The following is a 24,598-nucleotide window of genomic DNA, read 5'->3' as shown; positions in this document are numbered from 1 at the left end:
CCCACCCTCCATACATACACACATACATAATTTTTTTCAAGTACACTATAGAATTTATTTTTTATGGTAGGTGGGCAGTGAACAGGAATACCTTACATTACACATGTATTACACGTAATTAACAACATGCACTGTACAGACAACGGGACTCTTGGGAACATTTTGGACAGGCAGGATTTCTTCCTGGGGCCTGTCCAAGGGCCCTAGGCATGTGCTTAGGTTGCCTTGTGGGAAATCTGTGCCTGCTGCTGGGGGCATTACATGTATCGGGCACTGCTGGGGGCATTACGTGTCTCTGGCACTACTGGGGGCAATAGTTGTATCTGGAATTGATGGGGGAATTACATGTATCTGGCATTGCTGTGGGCATTATGTGTACCTGGCACGATACTGGGGGCATTACATGTACCTGGTACTGTACTGGGGGCATTATGTGTAAGGAGCACTACTGTTGGCATTATGTGTAAGGCTGCTAATTGTGTGTGTCTAGAGGGGGGGGTGATATATATATTTATAGTTTGATAACATAGCATAAAGTTGCAAGGCCACACCTACTTTCCCAGGAGCACGCATGGGGGTGAGGGTGGGGGAGGGGGGGGGGCATTCAAAAATTCTCACTCAGGGAGCTAGTAGGCCTGGAGCCAGCCCTGGGTTAGCTATGTAATGCCATAATTACTGACATTGTAAAGCATACAGTAGGGCAGAGCCACAATCTCATGATTCTGTTCCAATTTTATCATCAAACAGTCCAGACCGCTCATATCCCTCGGGAAGTTGGCAGCAGCTGCCAGGCTCTAGGATATTTGCCTACTTTTCCGGGCATATGGAAGATACAGCCGAGGTTCAGTAGTCTAGCAGACCTTCTGGGAGAGTAGGCAAGTATGATGTTACAGAGATACCTGTATAGTGGTATAATGACTGTGCTTTTATATTTAATGTACAGTATCTATTTTTTTACATAAAATATATTCATTGGGCTGAAATTTCCTCTCTGTAATTGTCACATGTTTAGACGTAGAAAACTCAGCTGTGCTCTTGTGGTTTGTTTCCTTACACACAAAGCATGAGATGGGATATTGTATGAACGCTCCACTGCTTTCTGTTTATGTGTCTCTCGCACAGTAATACATTCCTGTGTCTCTTGCTTCCATATTCTCCATTTGTAGATAAACTTGTTTCTTTGCAACATCTCTCGTAATAGAAACTCTGCTTTTGAGTGAATCAGCAATATCTGTGCCTCCACCACTCCACATAGCACCGATCCATTCCAGTCCTTGTCCAGGGGATTGTCTGACCCAGTGTACTGCATTGTTGGTTAACTCAAACCCAGACACTGTGCAGGTGGTTTTAAGTTGCTGTGTGGGTCTCACAAGCCCTGGCCCTGATTCCTGTAATGTCTGAGAGAACACACCTGAGAAATAGAAAAGAGTTACAACACATTCCTATAAACAAATTGAAAATAATAGTTCTTATAATATTTGATTTAATTCTTACCTAATGGGCATAATACTAAGAAAATCAAAGTTACATCCATGGTGATAAATGTGCAGATGTGATGAGGACCATGCTCTTTATATACTATAGATGAAGTCAGGTGACTGATTTGCATAAGAGATGTAGCATTGGTTCATATTGCAGCTAGCCATTCTCAGATTCATTTTATTGAATACAATAATGTAACATTCTACTGATTTACATTCACTTTATGCGTATCTTCTGTGTCTGGTAAAATATTTTCAATTAACCAATAGTAATGATGACATTGATGTAAATACACATGTAACAAGTAAATTGCTGTGTTCAGATGTTACGAGTGTCCATTTCACATTTTGAAACTACAGTATGACATAACTGTTTTGGATGTATCATAAATTAGCTACTTGGCGGACAAGGTGGACTTGGTGATTCAGACTTGATCGTTGCTGTGCGTTTTCGCACATTGGCCCTCATTCCGAGATGATCGCTCACTGCCGTTTTTCGCAGCGATCAGGAGAAAAATGGCATTTATGCGCATGTGCATGGTACGCATCGCGCATGCGCTAAGTACTTTCGCACAAAATTTTGTAGTTGTACCCAAGCTCGAGCGACGTTTTTCAGTCGCTCGAGTGTTCGTAGTGTGATTGACAGGAAGTGGGTGTTTCTGGGCAGCAACTCAGCGTTTTCAGGGAGTGTGCTAAAAAACGCAGGCGTGCCAGGCAAAAACGCAGGAGTGTCTGGAGAAACGGCGGAGTGGCTGGCCGAACGCAGGGCGTGTTTGTGACGTCAAACCAGGAACTAAACTGACTGCAGTGATCGCAATATAGGAGTAGGTCTGGAGCTACTCAGAAACGGCATGACATTTTTAAGTAGCAATTTTGCTACTCTTTCGTTCGCGCTTCTGCTAAGCTAAGATACACTCCCAGAGGGCGGCGGCTTAGCGTGTGCAATGCTGCTAAAAGCAGCTAGCGAGCGATCAATTCGGAATGAGGGCCTTTGGTCGATCAGCAATAGACTGCGCATGCATCGCAAACATCAACAGGCATCACCGGTCAGCGACAGGCTTGTGCGAAAATTCCAGTCGCACAGCCATTTGCATGCTGATTGACAGGAAGTTTGTGGGTGGTAACTGATCATTTTCTGGGAGTGTTAGGAAAAACACAGGTGTTCCCAAGCGTTTTCAGGGAACACCTGTGTTTTCAGTGTGACGTCAGCTCCAGACCTGATCAGCCTATTCTCATCACACTGTAGGGGTAAGTCCTGGGTTGCGCACAGACTGCACACAGTAGAAGAATCATTCAATGGAGAGCGAGTTGCAAACGGATTTGCAGCTGTCCGCTTACTGAGGGATTTTTAGCAACTCAGCATACACATAGGATCGCACACTTGCACAGCGAATATACACTCCCCTTGGGCGGCGACTATCTGATCGCAGGACAACAATTTTAGCAGCCCAGCGATCAGGTCTGAATCACCCCCTCAGTTCACTGTAATAAATAAATACATGTAGACATAAACATAATACATAAAACAGTCCAATTAATAGGGCATGGGTCTTCAACCTGCGGCCCTCCAGCTGCTGTGGAACTACACATCCCAGCATGCCCTGCCACAGTTTTGTTTTTAAGGGAGTACGGATGGTATAATTGTTAGCATTACTGCCTCACAGCACTGAGGTCATGGGTTCAATTCCCACTGTGGCCCTAACTGTGTGGAGTTTGTATATTCTCCCTGCACTTGCGTGGGTTTCCTCCCACAATCCAAAAATATAATGGTAGGTTAATTGGATCCCAAAAATCATTAACCCTAGTGTGAATGTGTGTGTGTATGTGGGGAAGGGAAACATAGAAACATAGAAACATAGAATTTGTCGGCAGATAAGAACCACTTGACCCATCTAGTCTGCCCCTTATTTTTTATTTTATTTTATTTATTTTTTATATTATTTTTTATCACTAACCTTATTTGATCCTTATTTCTTTGTAAGGATATCCTTATGTCTATCCCATGCATGTTTAAATTGCTCTACTGTCTTAGCCTCTACCACCTCTGATGGGAGGCTATTCCACTTGTCCACTACCCTTTCTGTGAAATAATTTTTCCGCAAATTTCCCCTGAACCTCCCCCCCTCCAGTCTCAGTGCATGTCCTCGTGTCCTATTGCTTCTCTTCATTTGGAGAATGTTTCCCTCCTGGACTTTGTTAAAACCCTTCATATATTTGAAAGTTTCTATCATGTCCCCCCTTTCCCTTCTCTGCTCCAAACTATACATATTGAGATTTCTTAGTCTTTCTGGGTATGTTTTGTGATGTAGGCCATGCACCATTTTAGTTGCCCTCCTTTGTACAGTTTCTAATGTATTAATATCCTTTTGAAGATATGGCCTCCAGAACTGAATACAGTATTCTAGATGAGGCCGTACTAATGACCTATACAGTGGCATTATTACTTCTTTCTTTCTGCTGCTGATTCCTCTCCCGAAGCAGCCAAGCGTCTGACTAGCCTTCCTCATTGCCTTGTTACATTGCTTACCTGCTTTTAAGTCATCTGAAATAGTGACTCCTAGATCCCTTTCCTCCTCAGTAGTTTCCAGTATAGTGCCATTAATACTGTATTTAGCTTTAGGATTTTTGAGACCCAAGTGCATGATTTTGCATTTTTTGGCATTAAACTGTAATTGCCAGACTCTTGACCATTCCTCTAGTCTACCTAGATCCTCAATCATTTGTTTTACCCCACCTGGTGTGTCTACCCTGTTGCATACCTTTGTGTCATCTGCAAAAAGGCATACTTTCCCTTTAATGCCATTTGCAATGTCACCAATAAAGATATTAAAAAGCACTGGTCCAAGTACAGATCCCTGGGGTACTCCACTGGTAACATTTCCCTCCTGTGAATGCACTCCATTTACCACAACTCTCTGTTTTCTATCCTTCAACCAAGATCTTATCCATTCAATAATCCTAATATCCAATCCCAAACTTTCAAGTTTATTTAGCAGTCTGCGATGTGGAACTGTGTCAAAAGCCTTACTAAAGTCTAGATAAGCTATATCCATGGCTCCACCATTATCCATCACTTTAGTCACACAATCAAAAAAGTCAATAAGATTTGCTTGACATGATCTCCCCCCAGTGAATCCATGCTGTTTGGGATCCAGTAAATTGCCGGATTTGAGATAATCTACAACTCTATCTTTTAAGAGTGTTTCCATCAATTTCCCTACTACTGATGTAAGACTCACTGGTCTGTAGTTGTTTGCCTCTTCCTTGCTTCCACTTTTGTGCAGTGGGACTACGTTTGCTCTTTTCCAGTCCCCTGGAATTTCTCCTGTAGCTAATGACTATAGATTGTAAGCTCCACTGGGGCAGGGAGTGATGTGAATGGCCAAGTATTTTCTGTAAAACGCTGCGGAATGTGTGTGTGCTATATAAATAACTGGTCCTAATAATTATATTAATAAGGTATGCTAAAACTGAGACAGGGCATGCTGGGATGTGTTGCTGCTAGTGGAGAACACAAAGAGTTGTTTTGTCAATAGGGCTTTTTTCTCACTTTGCATTACACATGAAATGGTTACTGTATTAACATTATACAGGGTATGTTATTGGTGGTGAGGGGTGGGAGTATATTAATATTATGGTGGTATATTACTGATATTTGGGTGGTGAAGTGGGGTGTATTAATATTATGGGGGTATATTACTGCTATACAGATGGTGGGGTGGGGGTGTATTAGTTTTATGAGGGTATATTACTGCTATCTGGGTGGTGGGGTGGGGGTGTATTAATATTATGGCGTATATTACTGCTATCTGGGTGGTGAGGTGAGGTGTATTAATATTATGGGGTATATTACTGCTATCTGGGTGGTGGGATGTGGGGCGTATTAATACTGAGCCTGATTTAGAAGTGTGTGGATCTGCAGTACCAACTGCGCTACCGCGTATTTTATGCTAATGCCACAGCCGGTAAGCATCCTAATGTAACTTACAGCGGCTGTAACGCAAATCTATTGATGTGCACATGAAGACGGGTCATCAATCATCGGTCCTACTATCAGACATTAAAGCATCCCTGGGATGCTCAGAATGTCCATTGGATCATGGCTGCCACTGCCAGTGGAACTGCATCTTTGGATGCAGTCCCTGACATTGACACACGTACTGCCATTAGCCACCCTCCCATGAATGCCTATCGAAACTGCATGGCTAGCCATTCAATGCCAATATGTGTCTCCCAGTGGTAACCTTTTGAGCACATTATATTGGCCCCACTTGACATAGTGCTAGGATTCATACATTCATAGGATTCTGTACCTTTATATCTCTGCAGATCTGACGGTTTGGACTTAAGGGGGGTACACACAGAGAGATCCGTGCTTAAAGTCTAAGCAATCTGACTAGAATGCTTAGAAATTAAGCACGGATCTCTCTATGTGTATGCTCTACAGCGTTAGCGATGCGCGGCTCCATGAGTCGTTATCGCTGGTGCTAGATTGGCCCACTATCTAGCACATCGCTCATTTCACTGCTGGGTGAAATGAGCACCCCCCACCGTCCTTCCCCCTTTGCTCAGCACACATCACGCTGTGTGCTGTGTGGGGGAGAGATGTGTGCTGAGCGGTCTGTGCTAGATCGCTCAGCACACATCTCTCCCCGTGTGTACGGGGTTTTAGAAAACCAAGGCCCTCATTCCGAGTTGTTCGCTCGCAAGCTGCTTTTAGCAGCTTTGCACAGGCTAAGCCACCGCCTACTGGGAGTGAATCTTAGCTAATCAAAATTGCGAACGAAAGATTCGCAATATTGCGAAAAGACTTCTCTGTGCAGTTTCTGAGTAGCTCGAGACTTACTCTTCCAGTGCGATCAGTTCAGTGCTTGTCGTTCCTGGTTTGACGTCACAAACACACCCAGCGTTCGCCCAGACACTCCTCCGTTTCTCCAGCCACTCCCGCGTTTTTCCCAGAAACGGTAGCGTTTTTTCAAACACTCCCATAAAACGACCAGTTTCCGCCCAGAAACACCCACTTCCTGTCAATCACATTACGATCACCAGAACGAAGAAAAAACCTTGTAATGCCGTGAGTAAAATACCTAACTGCATAGCAAATTTACTTGGCGCAGTCGCACTGCGGACATTGCGCATGCGCATTAGCGACTAATCGCTCCGTTGCGAAAAAAAAATAACGAGCGAACAACTCGGAATGACCACCCAAGTGTCCAGAAGAGGTTGGTAAGCTTTGAAAATAATTTTCCAACTATGAATTGAGTGCAGTTTAATCTATAACTTCTAAGTACAGACAATTAAGTAATGGATAGTCCCATTCCCATGTAACTCATCCTGAGCAACAACTTGCAGCATATCAGCATGTGACTCCATACAGTGCCTTGGTAAAGTAGTAACCCCCCTTGGCTTTTTACCTATTTTGTTACATTACAACCTGTAATTTATTTATTTTTAATCTGAATTTTATGTGATGGATCTGCACAAAATAGTCTAAATTGGTGAAGTGAAATGAGAAAAATTTATACAAAAAAGACTTTTTATAAATAAAAATCTTATAATTGGCATGTGCATATGTATTCACCCCCTTTGCTATGAAGCCCCTCAGAAGTTCTTGTGCAACTAATTACCTTCAGAAGTCACATAATTAGTGAAATGAAGTCCACCTGTGTGCAATTTAAGTGTCACATGATCTGTCAGTATAAACACACCTTTTCTAAAAGGCCTCAGAGGCTGTTACACCACTAAGCACGAGGCATCACACCATAAAGACCAAGGAGCTCTCAAAACAAGTCAGGCACAAAGTTGTTGAGAAGTACAAGTCAGGGTTGGGTTATAAAAAAATATCCAAATCTTTGATGATCCCCCGGAGCACCAACAAATCCATCATCTTCAAATGGAAAAAACATGGTACCACAACAAACCTGCCAAGAGAGGGCCGGCCACCAAAACTCACAGACTGGGCAAGGAGGGCATTAATAAGAGAGGCAGCACAGAGACCAAAGATAACCCTGAAGGAGCTGCAGAGTTCCACAGCAGAGAATGGTGTATCTGCGCATGTGACTACAATAAGTTGTACACTCCATAGAGCTGGGCTTTATGGAAGATTGGCCAGAAAAAAGCCATTACTTAGTGTTAAAAATAAGAAGGCACGTTTTGAGTTTGCCAAAATACATGTGGAGGACTCCCCAAATACATGGAGGAAGGTGCTCTGGTCAGATGAGACTAAAAGTGAACTTTTCGGCTTAGCTGCGCCCACAGGAGACTCACTGCTATGTTTTTGATAGCGGCGGCTGAGTGTGACAACACGCAGCTGTGTTTGACAACACACAGCTGCCGTGATCACGCCCATGACATGCCCTTGTTCCGCCACCTCTGCCCCCGTTCACACCGCACAGCCCCCCGCAACGCTCCGTCTCCTCCCTGGAAACATAGCATTGCCCGCCCCCCCCCCAATTCGCGACCACCTCTGCCTGATTGACAGGCAGAGGCAATCGCATTTTCTGCGGACCCCGCAGAAAATGCGGGTGCATGCGCAGGATGGGCGCTGCACATGTGCACGTGGGGCGATCGTAAAAATTTCGGTTGGATTACAATTTGCGATCCAACCTCAATTGGCCCGATAGTTTGGTGTTAATTGTAGTGTTATCTGCAGACATTAGTGGTTCATTATTATTTCTCTTACGTCCTAGAGGATGCTGGGGTCCATATTAGTACTATTGGGTATAGACGGGTCTACCAGGAGCCATTGGCACTTTAAGAGTTTAATAGTGTGGGCTGGCTCCTCCCTGTATGCCCCTCCTACCAGACTCAGTTTAGAAAATGTGCCCGGAGGAGCTGGTCACAGCTAGGGGAGCTCTACAGAGTTCTCTTAGAGTTTTTTCTTTCTTTTTATAGTTTGTTATTTTACAGGGAGGCTGCTAGCGACAGCCTCCCTGCAGCGAAGGACTGAGGGGGGGAGCAGTGTCCGCCCTGCGGGGTCTTGAGCCACTGCCCACGCTGACTGGACATTGAGCTCCAGAGGGGTCCGATCACACCCCGCCGCAGGGGAACGCTCGCCCCGGAAGCCAGCCGCCACCCCCTCAGGGAGCTGAAGTGTGGCGAGTGAGTCACTGTCCCCCCTTGCAAGCGGGGGGACAGTGTGAAGAGGGCTGCTAGAGGGTAGGAGCGCAGTCTTAACCGTGCTCCTGGAAGGCTCAGCCGGACTACGGTGCGGCGCTGGGAGGGGCAGGGCGCTCCACTGACCACATCAAGCCTGTTGGAGTCTGCGGATCCAGGCCAGCACAAGATCCTCCGGCCAATATAATCTTTCAAGGATCGGGAAGACAGCGCCATTGAGGGGCCGGAGCTTCTCCTCAGAGTGGACCCAGCAGCATTCAGTGCCATTTTCCTGCCTGCAGCTCACTGCCAGTGGATGCACAGGTCCCTCCAGAGCAACTCCAGCTATCTGTACGGTACCAGGGGGTTGTAGAAGGGAGGGGAGGCTGTGTGAAGACTGTGTCACCTATTAAGGGACATAGTCAGCGCAAGTTTAGGGTCTCCCTATACTCTAATAGCGCTGTGTGAGGGTTGGCTCCAATCTCTGTGTCTCTCTGCCATTCTTGGGGGGGGTACTCTGTCTGCCAGTACCCTGTGTGTTTGTGGAGTGTTTGGTGGGTGGGTGACAACATGTCTAGGGACACTGTTTCATATGCTGCAGAGGATTTGTCTTCCCAGGAAGACTCCATTCCATGTAATCAGGATTGCACTGTTTTAGCACAAATCCCAGCTAGAGAGCCTGAGTGGTTAGTCTCTCTGAGGGGGACTATTTCTCAGATTTCTGATAGAGTTGCTAGGACTGAGCATGCCACTCAGGTCCTCCAGTCCTCTATGGTTGTATGGTCTGATACTGCCTCCTCTGGGTTCCCTACGGTACATTCTCACAAACGTGCACTTGCAATTATGCAGGATGACACGGACACTGACTCTGATGCTGCAGACGGTGACAGGGATGTGTTAAGGGGGTCAGCATCACTTGCCAAGGGAGTGCAGTTGATGATTGAGGCTGTTAGGGATGTTTTACACATTTCGGACACAGCTCCGGAACAGGTGGAGGAGGCCTTCCTAACAGATACGAAGACGCCCCCCCCCCCCTCACCTTCCCATCATCCAAAGAATTAAATGCTATCTTTAAAAAGGCATGGGAAACTCCGGAAAAGAGAAATTCCAGATTCCCAAGAGAGTCTTGGTTGCTTTTCCCTTCCCAGAGGAAGATAGGAAGAAAGGGGAGTCCCCACCAATAGTCAACGCCTCTGTCTCCAGGCTGTCCAAACAGGTGGTGTTACCAGTCCCGGGATCTACCGCGTTAAAGGACCCGGCAGATCGCAAGGTGGATGCTACGCTGATATCCATTTACACGGCTTCAGAGGCTATATTGCGGCCTACTATAGCCTGTGCTTGGATTGCTAAAGCTATTGCAGATGGTCAATCACTCTGCAGGAGGAATCAACTACGCTGGATAAAGGTGACGTTGATTTATTTTTACGTAATATTCAGGAATCTGCAGGGTTCCTGATGGATTCCATGAAGGACCTGGGTTCCATGGCTGCGGGGATCTCCCCCATGTCCATCTCAGCTCACAGGGGTCTCTGGCTGCGCAACTGGTCTGCGGACGCGGAATCCAGGAAGTGTGTGGAGGACCTACCATGCAAAGGTCAGGCTCTCTTTGGGGAGGCGCTGGATGCGTGGATTGCCACGGCTACCGCGGGTAAGTCTCCTTTTCTCCCCTCAGCTGCACCGGCTACGAAGAAGCCATTTTCATCAGCCACTTCACAGTCCTTTCGGCCCGTGAGGTCTAGAAAGAACAAGCCTTCGAACACCTTCTTCAGAGGTGGACGTGCCAAGGGAAAGAAACCTGCTCCCGCAAGTTCCCAGACCCAGAAGCCCGCTTCTGATACCCCTAAGTCCTCCGCATGATGGTGGACAGCTAGACCTGGAGGAGGGTCAAGTGGGGGCAAGACTCCGGCAGTTCAGCCACGTCTGGGTGTCGTCGGGTCTGGACCCCTGGGTCCTGAATATAGTGTCCAGAGGGTACAGACTGGAGTTTCAATATCCTCCGCCTCACCGTTTCTTCAAGTCAGGCTTGCCAGCCCTGCTGGCAGACAGGACGATTCTTCTGAAGGCAAAACAAAACAATATATAAACAGCGCTACCAGGTGCTAATATTCATATAAATATGTAAATTTTATTAAAAGATATTCAATATCATAAACACATATAATTAAGATCTAAAAAATCAGATGAATAAAACAAGTCTCATATGCCAGTAGTATGACCAAATAGACTTTCCATGGACTCTTTATAAAGGTCAAGTGATGGTTGAAAATGTTCCAATGCTTTATGATAATTACCAGATCCCAAGTGGAAGAAGGCAGGGTATTCCACCTAGCGCGGTGATGATGATTCTGTCCTGCGCAAATGTGAATGGTGGTTCTCCCCTTTTGTTAAATGTCCACATATATGGATCGGTCTCCGGATAGATGAATGTTAGATGGGTCAGAGCTCTAAAGACCACTGTGGGTCATCCCAAACATCTGTATCCAATTTTAGGAAAAGCAATGGGTAATCAGTTCCATGAACTCACTGGCCTTAGCGACGTCCTGGTCATAGGCTGGCAAGCTAACGCGTTTCACTGTCTGTTTGGCAGCTTTATCAAAGGGAGTGTACTAGAGGCTCAATACCCCTTATATAGGGGATTTAATGACAAAATAATTAGCACCTGGACAAACATTAATAACATAAATTTATCTAAAACAATCTTAGATTCTCTAGAAAACAGCAGGAGAGCAAACTATATGATACTCATATCTTCCAGTTAAAAAATGAGATTCATAAACCGCTTAAAAAAGATTTTTTCTATCTAACATATTATAAAGAACGATCATGTGATCTTAGGCACATGACCGCTCTGTCCCTTATCATTGGCTCTGACCACAACAAAACACGTTGCTGTAGCAACTATGTAATCCCCATTCAAACTCCCGGATATCTATGTCCTTATTTGGATTTCCAACAGCGTCATGCTTCCGGTCACGTGTTTATGATCACGTGATCGGACTGTGCTTCATGACGCTGCGACCTTCCACAAGGCTAGTAATAAAGCCCTTATTTAGGCCACGTGACTACAGCCCACCGACGTCATACCTCCGATCACGTGGGCATAATCACATGATCGGACGGGGACCCGTGACGTAGATGCAGTCACGTGATAGGACCGCAACAGATAGCAGAAAAGGTATTCTTAAGAGTATAGCCCTTTTATCCCTAATAGGGCTTACAGTGGCATCATCTACCTGATCGTGAGACTTTCCAAATTCTAGATGTAATCACATACAAAACATAAATAATATACAAATAATAACACTGAGCATAATATTATGCATATGAATTTTCTAATCACATAGATATATTAGCACATATAAATAGCCTCTTTAAACAAGTATTTTCATACAAGGAGTAGACCCATTGATATTCATGTGCTGCAGTATCTTTATAGTAGTGACGGTAAATGATGAGGTGTTGGTCTGATAGAGCAGATGCGATGCTAAGTCCTCTTCCGTTATTGTTATATTTACTGCATGTGGTGGCAGAGGGAGGGCGCCGTAGATGTTCAATAGTGTGGCGGCGCTACGGTCTACCTGTGCCTGCAGCGGTATTGTGAATGTCCAAATGGCCCGTAGTGACGTTCACATTTATATATATATATATATATATATATATATATATATATATATATATATATATAAATATATATATATAGTTGATATATATTTATTTTTGACCAAAATATCTGCCTAAAATATTTTTTATAAAAGTGTATGTGGGGGTGCCTATTTTGTCAGTCCCGGGCCACAGAATTTCTGGTGGCAGCCCTGCTACCTGGTTCCTAGGTAAGTTCTGCGTTATTTTACTGTTTCAGCTGTTGCTAAGTTGTGTTGGCATGTTAGCCGGATTTGCCTGTTGTGTAAGCTGGTATGAATCTCGCCACTATCTGTGTAATTTATTCTCCTCTGGCACAGTTTCTAGACTGAGTCTGGTAGGAGGGGCATAGAGGGAGGAGCCAGCCCACACTATTAAACTCTTAAAGTGACAATGGCTCCTGGTGGACCCGTCTATACCCCATGGTACTAATATGGACCCCAGCATCCTCTACGGACTACGAGAAAAGGATTTACCGATAGGTAACCAAAATCCTATTTATTCATTATCTCATAGATCAGGGGTTCTCAAACTCAGTCCTCAGGACCCCACACAGTGCATGTTTTGCAGGTAACCCAGCAGGTGCACAGGAGTATTAATTACTCACTGACACATTTTAAAAGGTCCACAGGTGGAGCTAATTATTTCACTTGCAATTCGGTGAGGAGACCTGCAAAACATGCACTGTGTGGGGTCCTGAGGACCGAGTTAGAGAACCTGTGTCATAGATGAATATATAGAAATATAGGGGCTAATTCAGACCTGTTCGCTCGCTAGGTTTTTTTTTTGCAGTACTGCATTCGCATAGTCGCTGCCCCATAGGTGTTAGGTTCCTGGTGCTCAGAACAAGGAAGATGTTGCGTAGTGAGTCCAGAGCACCAGAACGTGACGCTGAAATAAGGTGTGGTGTGGAAATAGCCCCTAGCACCCTACCTCCGTTGTTTCACCCGTGTGGTCCGTTCACGCCTGAGTGACTATGGTTTCTTGGGCCCACGGCAAGAACAACAAAGGAAATGCTGTCCACTCGCCGACACAATACCGTTGTGTACCGGCGGTGACAGCACAAGCAGAACCCTCTGCAAAACACCAGAAACAAATTATAACCAAAGAATACTGCGGCCTGAGCCGACGGACGCGGCAAAGCCGCTACTCACGGAACCGGTACAAATACTGGCAAACGGACAGGAACCCCCAATGTAGCCGACACAGACTCTCAGAACTGGAGGACAGGCAGAATCCCAAACGACAGACCGGTGGACACCAAGAAGCCAGATATTCGACCAGGCACAGACAAAGCCACAGGACTCCTGGACAGGAACGCTTCACGGCAGGACACATGATCAGACACTGGAATCGACACTGGAATCGACACAGGAACCCACACTCAAAGCAGCTAGACAGACACTACTAGACAGGAGCTCAGGAACTGGCAGGGACTAGCTCAGAACTCAAGAACTCTGGAACTCTGGAACCCAGGAAACCTGGAAATCTGGAAATATCACCAGCGTCTGTGAATTGCACTCAGCCAGCATATAACAGAGAGTCTTAATTAATTATGTCGTGCAGCTGCCCTGCTGCACAACTGAGAGGTGCAATCAACAGACAGGTGAGGCTGAACATATGGGAACAAGCTGCAATCACACAGACTCACCACTGGCAGCAAACAAGAATCTTCTTAAACCAGAGCAACGGGAAATCCTGGCCTGCAAGACTACTTATAAACATAAAATAGGAATGAACCACTACCTGTGGTTCATAACAGTACCCTCTCTTTAAGGGTGGGCTCCGAACACCCCATGACACCCACGGGGAACATAAACAGAAGTATAACATAAAATACATAACCAAAAATGCAAAACAGGCTCATAACATTACCCCCCCCCCCTTGAGGAGGGGTCAAAGGACCCCAAAATTCAGACTTTCCAAAACAAGAGATACAAAAAAACCTGACACACTGGTCTAACAGAAACAAGCTGTGACAACAGCTTGTAACGGTGACCCCCCCCCCCCCCCCCCTTGACGGTGGCCACTGGACACAAGACAAGGAAAGGAGAAAAAAAAATCTTTATTTTTTATTTTTATTTTTTTTAACAAGGCAAGAGTCAATAATCATTTCTTTTTCTTCTTCTTATTTTTACAAAGTTCTTGAGGTTTGACCAAGGTAATTCCCCAAACATTGTCTGAACTGATGGTACCTCCCAGCAAGGCTGGGTTCAAATCAGAGATTGGTTTCTTAACCTTGGGAGCTGAACTTTCAGGCAAAGTACTACTATTAGAAGAAGAGAGAAAAGCACATCCTGCAGTTAAAACAACGGGCTGAGACTCTTGTGCCGAATTTACAGAATACGGTGAACTCTCAGCAGATAAGACGGGTGACCTAGAGGAACCTGAACCAATTTCTTTGGAACCATATCTCGTAATAACTGCATCACTGAATGCCGGGGGATCCTGAAGAATGGGATCTTCAGCTTTCATTAGGCTGGTTGCCCACTCAAAAGGCTCTCCTCTAAAGCAATATATCAGATAGAGCACAAGGTTCTCTGAAGTGATGCCCAGAAATGGTCTAAACAACAAAATGGTGTAATAGTGTTTGTGCAGCGCCAGAAATTGGACTAAGTCCCCATCAAAGATTATAGATGTTGAGATATCAACAGAGTCAGGATCTGCTTCCTTCCCATCTGACTGACTAGAGTGCTTTGCTAGGACCTGGTCACTATTGACCTTACTCGAGGCTAAGACTTTCTGAACCCCACCTGGGGCAGTGACTTTCTGAACCCCACCTGGGGCAGTGACCCTCGGAACCCCACCTGGGGCAGTGGCCCACGGAACCCCACCTGGGGTAGTGACTTTCTGAACCCTACCCGGGGTAGTGACTTTCTGAACCCCACCCGGGGCAGTGACTTTCTGAACCCCACCCGGGGCAGTGACTTTCTGAACCCCACCCGTGGCAGTGACTTTCTGAACCCCACCCGGGGCAGTGGCCTCCGGGAACCCCGCTGGGGCAGTGTCCTCCGGGAACCCCGCTGGGGCAGTGGCCTCCGGGAACCCCGCTTGGGGCAGTGGCCTTCGGGAACCCCACTGGGGCCAGCACCTCAGACTCTTTTACTGGGACCGGGCCGTCGGCCTCCTTCTCTGGGACCGAGCCGTCAGCCTCCCTCTCTGGGACTGAGCCGTCGGCCTCCCTCTCTGGGACCGAGCCGTCGGCCTCCCTCTCTGAGTCGATAATTATCGAAACTTCTCCCGGGACTAAGACTTCCAGGACCTTTGCTGAAGCTATAACCTTCAGAACCTCCACTAACGCTATGCCTCTTGAGTCCTTTCCTGGGGAAGCGACCTCTAGACCCTTCTTTGGGGCTGCGTCTCTCGAGACCCCACTTGGGGATATTACTTCAAAGATCCCTTCTGGGGTTTTGCTTCTCGAGTTCCCTTCTAGAACTATGGTTTTAGACACCTTCTCTGGAGATGCGCTTTTCAAGTCTCTACCTGGGGTAACAGCTTCTGAGACCCCTTCTGGTATTGACACCTGAGCAATAATATTCGATGTCCCTCTATAACCTAGAGCATCGGGTACCGCTCCAGGACTCTGGGCATCGGGTACCACTCCAGGACCCTGGGCATCGGGCACCGCTCCAGGACCCTGGGCATCGGGCACCGCTCCTGGACCCTGGGCATCGGGCACCGCTCCAGGACCCTGGGCATCGGGCACTGCTCCAGGACTCTGGGCATCGGGCACCGCTCCAGGACTCTGGGCATCGGGCACCGCTCCAGGGCTCTGGGCATCGTGCACCGCTCCAGGGGTTTGCAACTCTGCTTCCACAGGAAAATCAAGAGAGGAGAGAAACATTCTCCTTTGGTTCCTGAATCTATAATGGGGCTCCCTAGCCCAAGGACCCCAATTATAGGACAGAGTGCTTTTTAGTGTGGGTTGTGTGACAAGTACCTCTGCCACAGTAGAGACAGGAGTAGGTCTTGTATCCTGACTCAACTTGGCCAGAGGGCAGGACTTGTCGCCACACTTTGGCTTGCGCAACTCACAGGTCTGCAGTTAGTGGCCTAAACCCCCACAATATAGGCATAAATCTAAGTTTCTGCGACGCAGACGCTCCCCTTCTGAGAGCCTGGGCCGCAGAAAACTTTAAAACTTTTTCTCTCTAATTAAACCTGAGGATTCACTTGTCACCATACTTTGAACAAGAGTCTCTTTAGAGAATGAACTCTCAAGAACTTCTGGCAAAAAGACAAGACTGGACTGGATTTTTAAACTAGACAAGACAAGACTGGGTTTTTAAACACCGGACTGGATTCTGCACACTGAATTCTAGACAGGACTGGATTCTAAACACCGGACTGGATTCTGCACACTGAGTTCTAGACAGGACTGGATTCTAAACACCGGACTGGATTCTGCACACTGAATTCTAGACAGGACTGGATTCTAGACAAGACACTGGACTGGGCCAAAAAAGAAAAAGTTTTATTTCTTTTTTGTTGTATGGCTGGTGATAATGTTAGGTTCCTGGTGCTCAGAACAAGGGAGATGTTGCGTAGTGAGTCCTGAGCACCAGAACGTGATGCTGAAACGAGGTGTGGTGTGGAAATAGCCCTTAGCACCCTACCTCCGTTGTTTCACCCGTGTGGTCCGTTCACGCCTGAGTGGCTATGGTTTCTTGGGCCCACGGCAGCCGCGTTTGAAGGGCGGATTAGGTCTGCCCAACTCCGATGCCCCCAGGTCTTAGATTGAGACAAGGCGTGAACCGAGACAGGATAATAACAAGGGGACCTCTAGCTAAAAAAACAGAAGGCTAGGGGCTACTAACAACCCTAAACCTAAATATATGTGCAGCACGCCGCCAAAGGAATAGAACAACAAAGGAAATGCTGTCCACTCGCCGACACAATACCGTTGTGTACCGGCGGTGACAGCACAAGCAGAACCCTCTGCAAAACACCAGAAACAAATTATAACCAAAGAATACTGCGGCCTGAGCCGACGGACGCGGCAAAGCCGCTACTCACGGAACCGGTACAAATACTGGCAAACGGACAGGAACCCCCAATGTAGCCGACACAGACTCTCAGAACTGGAGGACAGGCAGAATCCCAAACGGCAGACCGGTGGACACCAAGAAGCCAGATATTTGGCACAGACAAAGCCACAGGACTCCTGGACAGGAACGCTTCACGGCAGGACACAGGATCAGACACTGGAACCGACACTCAAAGCAGCTAGACAGACACTGCTAGACAGGAGCTCAGGAACAGGCAGGGACTAGCTCAGAACTCAAGAAGTCTGGAACCCAGTAAAACTGGAAATCTGGAAATATCACCAGCGTCTGTGAATTGCACTGAGCCAGCATATAATAGAGAGTCTTAATTAATTATGTCGTGCAGCTGCCCTGCTGCACAACTGAGAGGTCCAATCAACAGACAGGTGAGGCTGAACACATGGGAACAAGCTGCAATCACACAGACTCACCACTGGCAGCAAACAAGAATCTTCTTAAACCAGAGCAACGGGAAATCCTGGCCTGCAAGACTACTTATAAACATAAAATAGGAATGAACCACTACCTGTGGTTCATAACAGTACCCTCTCTTTAAGGGTGGGCTCCGAACACCCCATGACACCCACGGGGAACATAAACAGAAGTATAACATAAAATACATAACCAAAAATGCAAAACAGGAATGAGCCACAGCCGTGGCTCATAACAACTTGATGACACAGAGGTAGAGCAATGGACTACTGTACCGTACTGCTATATATATATATATATATATATATATATATACTGGTGGTCAGCAAAATTATGCACTGTCCTCCTACTATATACTACGCACAACTACAATGCAGCACAGATATGGATAGTATACTTGACGACACAGAGGTAGAGCAATGGCCTACTGTACCATACTGCTATATATATATATATATATATATATATATACTTGTGGTCTGCAAAATTCTGCACTGTTCCCCTCCTATATACTGCGCACATCTACAATGCAGCACAGATAGGGATAGTATACTTGACGACACAGAGGTAGAGCAATGGCCTACTGTACCGTACTGCTACATATATATACTGGTGGTCAGCAAAATTCGGCACTGTCCTCCTACTATATACTGCACACAACTACAATGCAGCACAGATATGGATAGTATACTTGACGACACAGAGGTAGAGCAATGGACTGCTGTACCGTACTGCTATATATATATACTGGTGGTCAGCAAAATTCTGCACTGTCCTCCTACTATATACTGCGCACAACTACAATGCAGCACAGATATGAATAGTATATTTGGCGACACGGAGGTAGAGCAATGGACTACTGTACCGTACTGCTATATATATTTACTGGTGGTCAGCAAAATTCTGCACTGTCCTCCTACTATATACTGCGCACAACTACAATGCAGCACAGATATGGATAGTATATTTGATGACACAGAGGTAGAGCAATGGACTACTGTACCGTACTGCTATATATATTTACTGGTGGTCAGCAAAATTCTGCACTGTCCTCCTACTGTATACTGCGCACAACTACATTGAAGCACAGATATGGATAGTATACTTTTCGACACAGAGGTAGAACAATGGACTACTGTACCGTACTGCTTTATATATATATACTGGTGGTCAGCAAAATTATGCACTGTCCTCCTACTGTATACTGTGCACAACTACAATGCAGCACAGATATGGATAGTACACTTGACGACACAGAGGTAGACCAATGAACTACTGTACCATACTGCTATACATATATATATATATATATATATATATATATATATTTATTTACTGGTGGTCAGCAAAATTCTGCACTGTCCTCCTACTATATACTGCGCACAACTACAATGCAGCACAGATATGGATAGTATACTTGACGACACAGAGGTAGAGCAATGGACTACTGTACCATACTGCTATATATATATATACTGGTGGTCAGCAAAATTCTGCACTGTCCTCCTACTATTTACTGTGCACAACTACAATGCAGCAGAGATATGAATAGTATAGTTGACGACACAGAGGTAGTGCAATGGCCTACTGTACCGTACTGCTATATATATATATATATATATATATATATATATATACTGGTGGTCAGCAAAATTCTGCACTGTCCTCGTACTATATACTGCGCACAACTACAATGCAGCACAGATATGGATAATATACTTGACGACACAGAGGTAGAGCAATGGCTTACTGTACCGTACTGCTTTATATATATATATATATATATATATATATACTGGTGGTCAGCAAAATTCTGCACTGTCCTCCTACTATATACTGCGCACAACTACAATGCAGCACAGATATGGATAGTATACTTGATGACACAGAGGTAGAGCAATGGACTACTGTACCGTACTGCTATATATATATACTGGTGGTCAGCAAAATTATGCACTGTCCTCCTACTATATACTGCGCACAACTACAATGCAGCACAGATATGGATAGTATACTTGACGACACAGAGGTAGAGCAATGGCCTACTGTACCATACTGCTATATATATATATATATATATATATATATATACTTGTGATCAGCAAAATTCTGCACTGTTCTACTCCTATATACTGCGCACATCTACAATGCAGCACAGATAGGGATAGTATACTTGATGACACAGAGGTAGAGCAATGGCCTACTGCACCATACTGCTACATATATATACTGGTGGTCAGAAAAATTCTGCACTGTCCTCCTACTATATACTGCGCACAACTACAATGCAGCACAGATATGGATAGTATACTTGATGACACAGAGGTAGAGCAATGGACTACTGTACCGTACTGCTAGCTATATATATATATATATATATATATATATACCGGTGGTCAGCAAAATTCTGCACTGCCCTCCTACTATATACTGCGCAAAACTACAATGCAGCACAGCTATGGATAGTATACTTGACGACACTGAGGTGGTGCAATGGACTACTCTACCGTACTGCTATATATATATACTGGTGGTCAGCAAAATTGTGCACTGTCCTCCTACTATATACTGCGCACAACTACAATGCAGCACAGATATGGATAGTATACTTGACGACACAGAGGTAGGCAATGGACTACTGTACCATACTGCTATATATATATATATATATATATATATATATATATTTATATATATATATTCTGGTGGACAGCAAAATTCTGCACTGTCCTCCTACTATATACTGTGCACAACTACAATGCAGCACAGATAGGGATAGTATACTGGACGACACAGAGGTAGAGCAATGGACTACTGTACCGTACTGCTATATATATTTACTGGTGGTCAGCAAAATTCTGCACTGTCCTCCTACTGTATACTGCGCACAACTACAATGCAGCACAGATATATATATAGTATACTTTTCGACACAGAGGTAGAACAATGGACTACTGTACCGTACTGCTTTATATATATACTGGTGGTCAGCAAAATTATGCACTGTCCTCCTACTGTATACTGTGCACAACTACAATGCAGCACAGATAGGGACAGTATACTGGACGACACAGAGGTAGAGCAATGGACTACTGTACCGTACTGCTATATATATTTACTGGTGGTCAGCAAAATTCTGCACTGTCCTCCTACTGTATACTGCGCACAACTACAATGCAGCACAGATATGGATAGTATACTTTTCGACACAGAGGTAGAACAATGGACTACTGTACCGTACTGCTTTATATATATACTGGTGGTCAGCAAAATTATGCACTGTCCTCCTACTGTATACTGTGCACAACTACAATGCAGCACAGATATGGATAGTATACTTGACGACACAGAGGTAGACCAATGAACTACTGTACCGTACTGCTATATATATATATATATATATATATATATTTATTTACTGGTGGTCAGCAAAATTCTGCACTGTCCTCCTACTATATACTGCGCACAACTACAATGCAGCACAGATATGGATAGTATACTTGACGACACAGAGGTAGAGCAATGGACTACTGTACCATACTGCTATATATATATACTGGAGGTCAGCAAAATTATGCATTGTCCTCCTACTATATACTGCGCACAACTACAATGCAGCACAGATATGGATAGTATACTTGACGACACAGAGGTAGAGCAATGGCCTACTGTACCATACTGCTATATATATATATATATATATATATATATATATACTTGTGGTCAGCAAAATTCTGCACTGTTCTACTCCTATATACTGCGCACATCTACAATGCAGCACAGATAGGGATAGTATACTTGACGACACAGAGGTAGAGCAATGGACTATTGTACCGTACTACTATATATATATATATATATATATATATACACCGGTGGTCAGCAAAATTCTGCACTGCCCTCCTACTATATACTGCGCACAACTACAATGCAGCACAGCTATGGATAGTATACTTGACGACACAGAGGTAGTGCAATGGACTACTGTACCGTACTGCTATATATATATATATATATATATATACTGGTGGTCAGCAAAATTCTGCACTGTCCTAATATGTACTGCGCACAACTACAATGCAGCACAGATATGGATAGTATACTTGACGACACAGAGGTAGTGCAATGGACTACTGTACCATACTGCTATATATATATATATATATATATATATATACTGGTGGTCAGCAAAATTCTGTACTGTCCTCCTACTATATACTGCGCTCAACTACAATGCAGCACAGATAGGGATAGTATACTGGACGACACAGAGGTAGAGCAATGGACTACTGTACCGTACTGCTATATATGTTTACCGGTGGTCAGCAAAATTCTGCACTGTCCTCCTACTGTATACTGCGCACAACTACAAGGCAGCACAGATATGGATAGTATACTTTTCGCCACAGAGGTAGAACAATGGACTACTGTACCGTACTGCTTTATATATATATACTGGTGGTCAGCAAAATTATGCACTGTCCTCCTACTGTATACTGTGCACAACTACAATGCAGCACAGATATGGATAGTATACTTGACGACACAGAGGTAGACCAATGAACTACTGTACCGTACTGCTATATATATATATATATATATATATTTATTTACTGGTGGTCAGCAAAATTCTGCACTGTCCTCCTACTATATACTGCGCACAACTACAATGCAGCACAGATATGGATAGTATACTTGACGACACAGAGGTAGAGCAATGGACTACTATACCATACTGCTATATATATGTACTGGTGGTCAGCAAAATTATGCACTGTCCTCCTACTATATACTGCGCACAACTACAATGCAGCACAGATATGGATAGTATACTTGACGACACAGAGGTAGAGCAATGGCCTACTGTACCATACTGCTATATATATATATATATATATATATATATATATATATATATATATACTTGTGGTCAGCAAAATTCTGCACTGTTCTACTCCTATATACTGCGCACATCTACAATGCAGCACAGATAGGGATAGTATACTTGATGACACAGAGGTAGAGCAATGGCCTACTGCACCATACTGCTACATATATATACTGGTGGTCAGCAAAATTCTGCACTGTCCTCCTACTATATACTGCGCACAACTACAATGCAGCACAGATATGGATAGTATACTTGACGACACAGAGGTAGAGCAATGGACTACTGTACCGTACTATATATATATATATATATATATATATATATATATATACCGGTGGTCAGCAAAATTCTGCACTGCCCTCCTACTATATACTGCGCACAACTACAATGCAGCACAGCTATGGATAGTATACTTGACGACACAGAGGTAGTGTAATGGACTACGGTACCATACTGCTATATATATATATATATATATATATACTGGTGGTCAGCAAAATTCTGCACTGTCCTCCTACTATATATACTGCGCACAACTACAATGCAGCACAGATATGGATAGTATACTTGATGACACAGAGGTAGAGCAATGGACTACTGTACCGTACTGCTATATATATATACTGGTGGTCAGCAAAATTATGCACTGTCCTCCTACTATATACTGCGCACAACTACAATGCAGCACAGATATGGATAGTATACTTGACGACACAGAGGTAGAGCAATGGCCTACTTTACCATACTGCTATATATATATATATATATATATACTTGTGGTCAGCAAAATTCTGCACTGTTCTACTCCTATATACTGCGCACATCTACAATGCAGCACAGATAGGGATAGTATACTTGACGACACAGAGGTAGAGCAATGGCCTACTGCACCATTCTGCTACATATATATACTGGTGGGCAGCAAAATTCTGCACTGTCCTCCTACTATATACTGCGCACAACTACAATTCAGCACAGATATGGATAGTATACTTGATGACACAGAGGTAGAGCAATGGACTACTGTACCGTACTGCTATATATATATACTGGTGGTCAGCAAAATTATGCACTGTCCTCCTACTATATACTGCGCACAACTACAATGCAGCACAGCTATGGATAGTATACTTGACGACACAGAGGTAGTGCAATGGACTACTGCACCGTACTGCTATATATATATATATATACACTGGTGGTCAGCAAAATTCTGCACTGTCCTCCTACTATATACTGCGCACAACTACAATGCAGCACAGATAGGGATAGTATACTGGACGACACAGAGGTAGAGCAATGGACTACTGTACCATACTGCTATATATATATATATATACTGGTGGTCAGCAAAATTCTGCACTGTCGTCCTACAATGCAGCACAGATATGGAGCGTTTTCAGTTAGAGAATGTAGATATTTTCAGCACAATGAGCACAGATATTTGCAGCACACTGAGCACAGATATTTGCAGCACACTGAGCACAGATATTTGCAGCACACTGAACAGTGAACACAGAAACTGAGAGAACGCAGCCACGTCCTCTCGCTATCATCTACAAAGGACGAGTGAAAATGGCGATGATGGGCAGCTCCTTATATAGAATATGAATCTCACGAGAATACGACAGCGGGATGATGACGTTCGGGCGTGCTCGGGTTAACCGAGCAAGGTGGGAAGATCCGAAGCTGCCTCGGAACCGTGTAAAATAGGTGAAGTTCGGGGGGTTCGGATCTCGAGGAACCGAACCCGCTCATCTCTAATTTATACACAGTGCTGAGTTCCCAAGCCATAGTGTCGACGAGTCCTAGGTTGGTCTTCATGTTGCTGTATTACCTATTGCCCGCTCCCCTAACACACATATGGAAAGTTCCCCTATGCTAAAGCATGAGAATCTTTTTTTTTAAAACACCTGGAACCTGATGGGACCTGTAATATGAAGAAGTGTCGTAAAAAGTTCACACTGAATTTGAAACATTTTGAGATAATATTACCTGACCGGCGACAGGGGGGC

This window comes from Pseudophryne corroboree, chromosome 1 (assembly GCF_028390025.1).
Source record: "Pseudophryne corroboree isolate aPseCor3 chromosome 1, aPseCor3.hap2, whole genome shotgun sequence".
Classification (NCBI taxonomy): domain Eukaryota; kingdom Metazoa; phylum Chordata; class Amphibia; order Anura; family Myobatrachidae; genus Pseudophryne; species Pseudophryne corroboree.
The sequence above is the reverse complement of the archived record's forward strand: the minus strand, read 5'-3'. Positions refer to the sequence as shown.